Here is a 12,563-nt window from a genome sequence, read left to right as displayed (position 1 = left end):
GGTTGGTATGGTAGGCTGTCTATTGAATTTCTTTTTCCAATGTTGAATAAAAACATTAGAGTAACATTCCAGGCACATCTCTGCATTTACACCACACAGGAGAGGTACGTTTCTTACTGTGTACCTGTAAATGTCACCATCACAGAAGAGCTGATAATAACCAAGAAAATCTTTTGCAGAGCTTTGCTGTTTTTAGTGACAGTAATCCTCATTAATACCCACATTTCAGCAGGTCAAAACTACTTTTATTGTTTTGCTTTCAGGTTTCAAGTTAGGTCTTCAGGGAGTCAAGTCTCACAACAATCAGGCTTTTATGTGACTTAAAGTGAATTTTTTGGGTTTTTTACCACTTGTGAGCATTGGAACAATTCAATTACATTACATTTTATTTATAGTATCAAATCATAACAAGAGTTATCTCGAGACACTTTACAGATAGAGTAGGTCTAGACCACACTCTATAAATTCCAAAACCCCAACAATTACAGTAATTCCCTCAAGAGCAAGCATTAGCAGTGGCTATTGCAACAGTGGCAAGGAAAAACTCCCTTTTAGGAAGAAACCTCGGCAGACCCAGACTCTTGGTAGGCGGTGTCTGATGGGGCCGGTTGGGGGTGTGATGAACAGTGGCAGATAATAGTCACATTAAAGATAATGGAACAGTGACTTCAAAGGTCATCGTGGAAGTTCATGTCATAGCAGGGCACATCGTGTCATATTGAGTAGTGCAGTCTCCTATACCGGATCCTGACTACTCTGTGCGTATGAACATCACAGCAGGGCGTTGCGGGATGTAACGTGGCGCTGCAGAGCATGGGTGGATGCGGCGGACGCAGCAGGACGTAGCAGGACGCGGCCGCGAATTGCAGAAGAAACATAAGGACTCCGGGGAATAAACTCCCCAGAGCTAGGTTAGTTAGTAGCATTTCTGGGACAGGATGCATACAAAAGGAAACAAGTGAAAACAGAGATGAGAGAGCAGCTCAGTGTGTCATAGGAAGGAAGGAACTTCCCCGGCAGTCTAGAATTATAATAGCATAACTAAGAGAGGCAGGTTAAAGAGAGGTGCCTGGTCGGGCTAGAACTCTCCCCAACCGGATCGGGCTGTACTGGCATGCCTCCCTCTACTCTCGCTATATTATTGATTATATGATAAATAAAACTGATGACTACGAAGAGGAGCAGATGGGTTAGGCGGACGCTGCAACTCCTCACTCCTTAACTATAAATTTTATCAAAGAGGAGGGTTTTCAGTTTACTCTAAAATGTGGTGATGTTGTCTGCCCCTTGAACACAAATTGGGAGCTGGTTCCACAGGGGCGGAGCCTGATAGCTGAAGGCTCTGGCCCCCAGTCTAGGAACAACAAGTAGCTCTGCATTCTAGGAGCGTAGTGCTCTACTAGGACAATAAGGTACTAAGAGCTCTTCTAGGTATGATGGTGCTTGACCATTTAGAGCTTTGTAGGTCAGGAGGAGGATTTTAAATTCGATCCTAGATTTCACAAGAAGCCAGTGCAGAGAAGCCAATACAGGAGAAATATGATCTCTTCTCTTAGTTCTCGTCAGAACACGCGCTGCAGCATTCTGGATCAGCTGGAGAGTCTTAAGGGACTTATTTGAGCAACCTGATAGTAACGAATGCATGGACAAGTTTTTCAGCATCGTTTTGAGACAGGATATTCCTAATTTTTGGCAATGTTACAAAGATGGAAAAAGGCTGTTCTTGAGGTTTGTTTTAAGTGGGCATTGAAGGATATATCCTGATGAAAAATAACTCCTAAATTTATGACAGTAGTGCTGGAGGCCAGGGCAATACCATCCAGAGTAGCTATATCTTTAGGTAATGAAGTTCGGAGGTGCTTTGGTCCCATCACAATAACTTGAGTTTAACATCAGGAAATTGTGGGTCATCCAGGATTTTATATCTTTAATACACGCTTGAAGTTTAGCTAACTGACCACTTTCGTCTGGCTTAATTGACAGATATAATTGGGTGTCGTCTGCGTAACAGTGAAAGTTAATTGAGTGTTTCCTAATAATATTACCTAAAGGAAGCATATATAAGGAAAATAGAATTGGTCCAAGCACTGAGCCTTGAGGAACGCCATGGCTAACTTTAGCGTACTTGGAGGGTTTATCGTTAATGTTAACAAATTGGGATCGCTCAGAGAAATAGGACTTAAACCAGCGTAGTGCGATTCCTTTAATGCCAACTAAGTGTTCCAGTCTCTGTAACAGGATGGTATGGTCAATAGTGTTGAATGCAGCACTAAGATCTAATAAAACAAGTATGGAGACAAGTCCTTTGTCAGCAGCAGTTAGAAGGTCGTTAGTAATTTTCACCAGTGCCGTCTCTGTGCTATGATGCATTCTAAATCCTGACTGAAAGTCTTCAAATAGATTGTTCCTATGTAGAAAGTCACATAGTTGGTTAGCGACTACCTTCTCAAGGATTTTGGAGAGAAAGGGAAGGTTAGTTATAGGTCTATAGTTGGCTAAGACTTCAGGATCAAGGGTAGGTTTTTTCAGAATAGGTTTTATCACAGCTATTTTAAATGACTGCGGTATATGACCTGTTAATAAAGATAAATTGATTGTGTTTAATATTGTTGTGTTGACCACAAGTAGTGCTTCTTTAAGTAGCCTCATTGGAATAGGGTCTAAGAGACAGGTAGTTGGCTTGGCTGAAGAGACCTTTAACGTTAATTGTTGAAGGTCCATAGGATAAAAGCAGCTTAAGTATGTGTCAGGTCTTATCGTTCTCTCCTCCTGCGCCCAATGGTGAGCTGTTAGAAGTTGAGGGCGAAAGGTGATGAATTTTATCTCTAATTGTTATAATTTTATCATTAAAGAAGGTCATGAAGTCGTCACTACTCAGAGCTACAGGAATAGATGGCTCAGTAGAGCTGTGGCTATCTGTCAGCCTGGCTACAGTGCTGAAAAGAAACCTTGGGTTGTTCTTATTTTCTTCTATTAGTGTTGAGTAATAGTCTGATCTGGCAATTCTGAGGGCCTTCCTATAGGTTTTCAGACTATCTTGCCAATCCACACGAGATTCTTCCAGTTTAGTGGAACGCCATTTACTTTCAAGTTTTCGTGAGATTTGTTTTAACTTGCGAGTTTGGAGTTATACCAAGGTGCTAATTTCCTTTGCTTCATCGTCTTCGTTTTGAGAGGAGCACCGAGTCTGAAGTTGTCCGTAGGCAGACCGTAGCAGCGTCTACGAAGTTATCAATTTGGGAGGGACTAAGTGCTAAGTTAAGTGTTGTTGGAATATCTTCCTTAAATTTAGTTATAGCACTGTCAGATAGGCATCTAGTGTAGAAACTTTTATTTAATTTCTTATGGTCTGGTTATAGGAATTCAAAAGTCATAAAAAAATGATCTGACAATAAAGGATTCTGCGGAAATACTATTAAATCTTCAATTTTGATTCCATATTCTAGCACAAGGTCGAGGGTGTGGTTAAAACGGTGCGTGGCCTCATGCACATTCTGACTGAAACCAGTTGAATCTAGTAGTGAATTGAAAACAGTACTAAGGCTATTGCTGTCATCATCCACATGGATAGTAAAATCACCTACAATAAGTACTTTGTCTGATTGAAGGACTATGCTTGATAAGAACTCAGAGAATTCAGATAAGAATTCAGAATACGGACCTGGTGGGCGGTAAACAACAACAAATATAATTGGCTGTACCGTTTTCCACGTTGGGTGTTGAAGATTAAGAACAAGGCTTTCAAACGAGTTATAATTTAGTTTAGGTTTAGGATTAATTAACAGGCTTGAGTCGAATATGGCTGCAACTCCCCTTCCTCGGCCTGAGCCTCGTGGAATTTGAGTATTATTATGACTGGGAGGAGTGGCTTCATTTAGATTAACATATTCATCGTGGCTCAGCCATGTTTCGGTGAGAAAAAATAAATCAATTTGGTTATCTGATATCAATTTGTTTACCAATATTGCTTTAGAAGACAGAGATCAAATGTTTAATAGTCCACATTTGATTTTCCTTTTCTGTTCTGTCAGTGCAGTGGTTGTTTTAATTCCAATTAGGTTGTTGAGTATAGCACCTCTTTTGTTTATGTTAATCGATCTCAGTCGGGGAACAGACACCGTGGTTATGGAATCATGAACGGGTGGTTGTTCCAAAGGAGCAAGCACAGAGGAGCACAGTCAATCATAGTTCTGAGTGTGCAAGGTGTGGTGCAAATTGTCACGGAGCACCTGGTTTCCGCGTGTATTGGGTTTAGCTCTACAGGGAGCCACGTTTCCAAAACAGATTAAAATTGTCAATAAAACCTAGCTTGTGAATGCTGCATGTAAGCTGGAGCCAGGTGTTAAGGGAGAGTAGCCTGCTAAAAAGCGACCTAGAGATGGAAGTGGGCCCGAGATAAAAACCGACTTCCCAGTGCTTTATAAAGCCTCAATGAGAGCGGTAAACTCTTTCTTTGTGCGTTCGGATTCCTGATAGGACATGTCGTTGTGTCCACAGTGGACCACAATGCGTTTAATAGAGGTCGGGAATGAGGGTGTCAGATCCACAACTTTAGCCAGGATGTCTGCAACTTTGGCTCCAGGAAAGCAGTGTGTGACAGCATTATGAAACGTTAAATCTCTGGTGATGGAGTCACCAATAATTACTGTGGTTGGGGGGAAGAGCGGACGAGGGTGAGGGGGTGTGGATGGCCGGTGACGGGTGCAAAACAGTCAGTGTCGGTTACAATTTGACAAGAGAAAGAAGAGGACGATTGCTTACCGTTCGGTTGGGGAGGTTGTTTTTGAGGAACGTTGTCGTTTGGCCGGTCCAAGCAGTGTAGACCATCAGATCGTCTGGCTACCGCATCCATCAGAAGCTGTAGCTGTGGGGTAGCGGTCCTCTTCTGTGGCGGCGGCTGGTCAGTCTGCTTTGAAGCGGGGCGAGGCCGGTGAACCGCGTCGGCCGCTGCTAGGTCAGACTCCGACAGGGCACTGAAACAGTTGGAGAGGCTGAGGGCAGGAGGCGATGGAGCCCTCCTCGAGGCTCTCTTTTGGCCGCGAACCACCTCAGTCCAGGGTGGCTTAAGGATCGGTGTCGAGCAGGGAGATAGGTGTTGGCTCGCGGTTGGGTCCCATAGCACGGTATCCTGAAAAGCCACCGTGAGCAATAAGATCCGGAGCAACTGGTTATGAGCCACGTCCAAGCAGGCGGTAAACAAAGCATCTTTGGTCTTTAAGTCCTCAGAAAGTTGACGAACATCTTCTTTGAAGTCAGAAATTTCTTTGTTTGCGTTCTTTAAAAATGAGGAAATTTTGTGGGGGAGTGGTGACTCACTAGGTGTAGAGGCAGCCATGGGGCTAGTGTTGGTTTAGCAGGTTGGTCTAGTCTTAGTAGATTAGAGTGAAGCTAAACGCTTACTACATGTACAAATGTATCTTTGTTTTTTGTTTTGTTTTTAAAAATACTATATTAATGTTATAGAAACTATATATAAACTATTTCTATACATACAACAACATTAGCATTCATTTTGAGTCTTGATTCCGGCCACCTGATGAGCCAATATTCCCTCTCCTTTTAGCTCTGGTTTGGTCTCCACCAACTCCTGAAGGAAACAGCTTTAGCTGCTAAATGCTCTGATGAGTTCATTAGCTACTTGCTAACTGTGTCCCTCTGTCGTTTGGTCCTTGGCAGGTAGTGTAAAATAACTTCTTTTTAGCAGCCTTGCTGTGGCCGAAAACAATGTTAATGACAGCCGCAAGAGTGAACCAAATCAGTAAAGTTGCCGCACAGAAAACCAAAACAATGGCTGTATTCGAAACCGTCTACCATAGCAATATGGCAAAAAACACTGATAAACACTGATTTGGCCAAACTGTATCATTTAGTATGCAGTTAAAAGCAAAAATCTCCAGTATCCATTGGACCAGTCTACCTCGTCTACTGTGTCCACAATGCAAAGCGCTGGAACGTTCACAACAACGGTCACTTACGCAGTGTTCGAACTATACCGTGGCCTTCAGGGGAGCCCACTTTTTTTCCACGCGGGGGGGGGGGGTCGTGCGCTTGCAACTTACAATGACTTACAAAGATACATAACAGCTACAAGTGTATGCACTATACAGGATTTACCCTATCATACTTTATCGACAGGAATAGATAGGGCAAACAGCCACCCACAAATATATATACAATAAGAAGAATACCAGAATTCCTCCGTTCAATTAGACCATAGCGACGCACCCCAAGCTTCCATCCTTAACAAACAGCCATGTATATGGGCTCTTCCAGTCTCTCCACTGCTGGCTGTTCCAATTTAACGGGAGAGAGGAGCGAGAGGGGTTAGGATCATCTTCAGCCAGAGAGGACATTATTTCTTCAGCTTCCTCTTGCGTTGTCACCCCGGTGGGAGGTGTGCTAACAGGGCTTGCAGCAGGTGAATTAGTCGTGCTATTCAGTGTTCGAACTATACCGTGGCCTTCGGGGGAGCCCACTTTTTTTCCACGCGGGTCGTGCGCTTGCAACTTACAATGACTTACAAAGATACATAACAGCTACAAGTGTATGCACTACAGGATTTACCCTATCATACTTTATCGACAGGAATAGATAGGGCAAACAGCCAGCCACAAATATATAAACAAAGCATCAGGCTGTTTTGAGATTTCACATGAACAACGGTGAAAGGTACTCAGGCTACCGAAGAATACCAGAATTCCTCCGTTCAATTAGACCTTAGCGACGCACCCCAAGCTTCCATCCTTAACAAACAGCCATGTATATGGGCTCTTCCAGGCTCTCCACTGCTGGCTGTTCCAATTTAACGGGAGAGAGGAGCGAGAGGGGTTAGGATCATCTTCAGCCAGAGACGACATTATTTCTTCAGCTTCTTCTTGCCTTGTTACCCCGGTGGGAGGTGTGCTAACAGGGCTTGCAGCAGGTGAATTAGTTGTGCTATTAACGTCATCGCTACACAGTTTCTTAGTAAAACCAAAATTAATTATACTGCCTTGTTTTCTTTTTGCCATGGCTATATGATGCTTACTGCGGATGGATTTCAAGGACTTTTCGCCCGATTAATGGCCTCCAATGTTTATATTTTTCTCCGAATCTTTGAGTTAACATGTAGCCTACTAAACATGAGTTGGATTTGCACCGCAGCGCCGCCACGCCTTGATGCTCATAACAAGAATAGCATGTATAGTTTTCTTTATTGAAGTGAATTGGGTTTAAATCACCATCACGCATGGATTATATTTTTGAAGTTTTACACATTATAATCCACGATGATCACATTACACAAAACTGAAATTGCATGTCAAAATGACACATTGTCAATATTTTTAGAGACCCCCCAAAATTTCACAAATCACGTTTTCAGGGGAGCCCATGTCTTATTAAGGGGAGCCGAGCTCCCCCTAGCTCCCCCGTAGTTCGCACCCTGGTGCTATTAACGTCATCGCTACACAGTTTCTTAGTAAAACCAAAATTAATTAAACTGCCTTCTTTTCTTTTTGCCATGGCTATATGATGCTTAGTGCAGAATGGATTTCAAGGACTTTGCGCACCGATTAATGGCCTCCAATGTTTATATTTTTTCTCAAATCTTTGAGTTAACATGTAGCCTACTAAACATGAGTTGGATTTGACCACCGCGCCACGCCTTGATGCTCATAACAAGAATAACATGTATAGTTTTCTTTATTGAAGTGAATTGGGTTTAAATCACCATCACGCATGAATTATATTTTTGCAGTTTTACACATTATAATTCACGATGATCACATTACACAAAACTGAAATTGCACGTCAAAATGACACATTGTCAATATTTTTAGAGACCCCCCAAAATTTCACAAATCACGTTTTCAGGGGAGCCCATGTCTTATTAAGGGGAGCCGAGCTCCCCCTAGCTCCCCCGTAGTTCGCACCCTGCACTTACGCTCCAAAAACCAGAGACCGGCTTAGCCTGGCCTAGCATACTGCAAAATAAACCGATTTAACAGTTTCATACTGCATACTACCGACGCACACAGTATGTTGGCTTGTCACTATGTGCTACACCTTGCACATTACACAGTAATTTGATCCATTATCCATATAAAGGTCCTGATAAGTGCAGCTTTGAGTGCTCATATAATCTGTTACTAAGCATTATTCTATATATAAGACAAAAATGTAAGCACACAAAATAAACTTTTAATCCATAAGGTCAAGCATGCATCCAAACCTTTACATTACACATCATTTCACGTCATTTGAGCCACTGTTACACAAATATTGATTACAGCCGCTTTAACTAACTTTAAAAGACTAAATATCTACATGGGAATCTGGTTAAAATGCTTATGTCAAAGATGTGACAAATAAAATTTATTTTCAGCCACCATCACATACTGTACCACGTAGGGTTTATTTGATCTTTGGGACTGCCCAGGAGGGATGTGAGATAACATCACACAAGAGAATGACACACGCTTGTAGAGTCAGCCAAATATGAATATGTTGACTAGTTATTATCTTGACAGGCCAGTAAATTTGGAAAATAGATGTTTCAGCTTGGTTGGTGCTAAATGATCCTTGCTTTCATTTAGATTTCCATGCATCTGACAGTGACGTTGATGTGAGAAGTCTCCTCGGTCCTCACACATGTCACATTTGGTCAGTCTGAGAAAAGTTTCGTTAATTGTCTTTAAAGGTGCTCTAAGTGATGTGACGTGTATTTTAGGCAACAACATTTTTCTGCTAGCTGCATGTCCCCTAAACACACTGTAAGAAAAACGCGGTCTCTGAAGACAGCCCAGGCTCCACAAACGGCAACAAAAACAAACTGCGCCAACCTGCCCCACGAACCATAACAAACAGTGTTCCAGCCAATAACCGACAAGAAGGAGCTGGTTCAGCCATCACTGCAGCAGCGTTAGCACATAGGCTACTTCCACAATGCGTATTCATGACTCAACCAACTCCTACTTGTTGGTATTGGCTGGAACACTGTTTGTTATGGGGCGTTTTGGCGCAGTTTTTTTGCTGTAACTGACATTGAATCTTCAGAGAGACCGATTTTCTTTTTACAGTGTGTTCAGAAGCACGCGAACATGTGATAGTGATGAGATATTTGCTGTATGTGACAAAAAATTTGTAGCCTAAAAAACGCGTCACATCACTTAGAGCACCTTTAAGAGTTTGGGTGCAAACAGTTATGGCATATAAGCTAAATACTGCCACAAAGGAAATGATGGGCAATTTTACTAGTCTAACGGCAGAGAAAGACAGATTCTGAAAAGATGTTATCTTGACAAGCCAAAATGTATTAAATTGTGTGGTTTTTTTGCACATTAAGGTGTTCACACCAGTCAGTATTACCAGATAGTCTGACATTTTATCACAAGTTTATCAACACTGATTTTACCTTGACTTTTTGCGAACATCATATTAAACTGCTTGCAGGCATAAATATAATTTCAACACAGCACTGAACTCAACTTGTTATTGTGGCTGCTAATCTATTAACATTTATAGACAATATCTGGCTGAGAATGAAGAGATAACACAAGATTCAAGGCTACGAGGATGACTGACAAGAGTCATTATGAAAAGACTGTATTGGGTTGCATCATGGAAAATGTAATATTGCATATAGTTTTTAGGGCTTGACCCATACTAGAGAATAAAAGTCAGGATAGTTGGGCCTCTGACTATTCATTCTTAAAATCTGTCTCTTGTGAGTATCGCTGGATTACCACTTTAAATCAGCAATTTCATTTTTAATTTTTTTTTCAACAGATAATATTGATTCAACAGATGAAACATTCCTGAAATAAATTATCACTAGTCTAAACAAATGCAAATGTGGATATATACATATGGGAAGAGTGCCTACATTAAACATCTTTATTTTTTGTTATGTCTTCTTTCATTTCCCCCTGCAGCTGTTTTGTATCCTCGGCGCAACTTCGCCAAACTTACTATATTCATGTCTCTGCTTTGTAACTGGAATCCTTCAGGAATACTAAACAGGACAGGGAAGGTTGATCGGTGCTTAATGGGCCGCGTATGGTCAATGGACACACTCATGCACTCTCTCTGTGTCTGTCTGTTGGTTCAAGCTGCTGCTGCTGATTGCTCACTGCGGTAATCAATGTTTCACACCAACACCCAAAAAAAAATACTGACAAGTCTGTCTTTTCTCTTTCTCTGTTTCACCAACCGGTGCACACACACTAACACACACACACACACATACACACACACATACACAGCGAGGCCGATACACAGTGTGTCTCTCTGTCATTTGTATACACACCTACAAAAGAACAATAGTCCCTGCAAACACATACGCACAAAGCCTGGGTCTATACTTGCAGTGTTATCCATCAGACTGGTACTTGACTGCATTGATTCCCACGGCTGGCTGAGTGATAGACCAGACAAACACACACACTCACAAATACAAACACACAGAGGCACGTCACGGAATGTTCTCACACCATTTAACTTGATAATGTTCATGATGATGATGACAATCATGCTAAAAGATGATGTGGATGGTAATTTAGTAACTTTTTATCTCTATATACTCGCAGTTGTGTATATGCGGGCGCACACACACACACACACGCACACAAAGAGAGAGAGAGACTGCTGTCACACACACACACACACACACACACACACATACAATAATGTTTGAGTTTCTTTAATTGGAATTACCAGAACGATGATTAAACATAATTGAAGGAGTCTAAGCTTCCAAAATAACCAGCACACACACATACACACACACACACACACACACACACACACACACACACACACACACACACGCAAACACACACACGCAAGCACACACACACACACACACACACGCACGCACACGCAAACACAGGCTGGCTATTTATAATGGCCCAGCATAAAACAAAGATGAGGTAAATGTTCTTTGGACAGGAAAAATGATTCTAATCATCCTGATCAAATCAAGCTTGTCCAATAAATCTCTTTCCAGTCGACCTTCGATGGGTTTGCACACAACCTCATTCCTAATGTCCTAATAATGTCTTGCGGTGCATGTACATGGTTGGAAATGTCTGTATGGTAGTGGCAGATAGTGCAAGAGTGGGAGAAATACCTACTTAAGACAGACATGCTCATATATCCACCCCGACCTCCTCCCTACACAGACTTTTTGCTTCTTATTTATTTTGTTTTATGTGATGTGTTTTTTTCCCCCTCCTAATACTGTATGTCTTTTTAGTCTGAGTTTGTCTGCTTCTTGTCCATTGCTTCCTGTGTGTAACACCAAGGACCGTGCTGGAAATAAGTATTTTACTTTAGCATGTCATCCTTTGGATTACTGTTTTATCGTCTTAATCCAGAAATCAATCAATCAGTCAATCAATATACACACATTGATGCCAGACTTCTTCCCATAGACAGCAGGTTAATATGAGATGTGCCAACTCTGCTTTAATAAATTGAAAAGAGGAATGAGAGGGACTGTAATATGAAATACAATAAGAGAGAAAGATTATTAATAGTGCAGTGAATTGAACATTGCTCTGGTCGATGGCTTCCTGCCACTTTCCCCTCAAGCTAAATCTATATGAGAACAAAATGGACTGTGTATGTTTTTCTGCACTCCGTTAATCAACAGAAAAAAATTTCATATTCTTTCAGTGAAGTGAGTTTGTTTAGCTATTGTCTTATACAATACAGCCAGACTGGCTCTTTCTTCAACCCCACTTCAAAACATCCGAACTATCCCTTTTAAATGCATTTGCAATTAGCAGACATTCAGTAAACCGTACTTGAACAGCAGCTTAAACGTTTTTAACTTGCTGAAATATACAGTCTTAAACATAACTCATCACCTCAAATCCCTGCTTGACTAATACCTCTATTGGCTTTACACTTGAATCATAATCTCCCTGCATTATTTCTTAACCGACACACTGGTTCACCTAAAAAATACATCTTATCGAAGAAACAAAATGACCTCAAAATGCTGTTTTCAATTGAGTGTTTACGTATTTTATAAACAGCTATAGCTATGAACTTGAGTCTCTCAGTGTATCTACCAGGAAATCCAACGCACCCACCAGCTGAGTAACGCCTGTGTGTGTGTGTGTGTTGTTGTGTGTGTGTGTGTGTGTGTGTGTGTGTGTGTGTGTGAGAGAGAGCGTGTGTCATGCAGTGCCCCCAATAAGTGGTTGACCTCTGAAAAAAGTTATGCAAGCTGCCTCCCACTTAGCACGCACACACACACAAACACACACACACACACACACAAACACACACAAACGCGTGATTCACTCCACATGCATCACATACGCACTGCTCGTCCTGTGAATCAGACATGAAATTAAGTGTGTTTGTGTGTGTGTGTGTGTGTGTGCGTGCGCGTGTGCGTGCGTGTGTGCGCGTGTGCGTGCGTGTGTGCGCATGCGGCCGTCTTGTCCTATGTGAAGAAAGGATTGTTTATATACGTAGATAGCTGCAGGCATAGGAAGACACAGAGAGACAGGCTTTGCGGTATATGTCCCCTGTAGAAAGCTGACCCAGCTGGAAGTAAGTCAGGAAAA

At 41.8% G+C, this 12,563-nt stretch overlaps 1 protein-coding gene across 4 annotated transcripts in view; it reads left to right on the top strand.

Annotated features, from left to right (window-relative positions):
• Window positions 1-12,563, top strand: part of htr2cl1 (5-hydroxytryptamine (serotonin) receptor 2C, G protein-coupled-like 1) — a 146,206-nt gene that overhangs the window by 108,014 nt on the left and 25,629 nt on the right. The gene's annotated exons all lie outside the window — the stretch shown is intronic.

This window comes from Perca fluviatilis, chromosome 14 (assembly GCF_010015445.1).
Source record: "Perca fluviatilis chromosome 14, GENO_Pfluv_1.0, whole genome shotgun sequence".
NCBI lineage: Eukaryota > Metazoa > Chordata > Actinopteri > Perciformes > Percidae > Perca > Perca fluviatilis.
The sequence above is the reverse complement of the archived record's forward strand: the minus strand, read 5'-3'. Positions and strand labels throughout refer to the sequence as shown.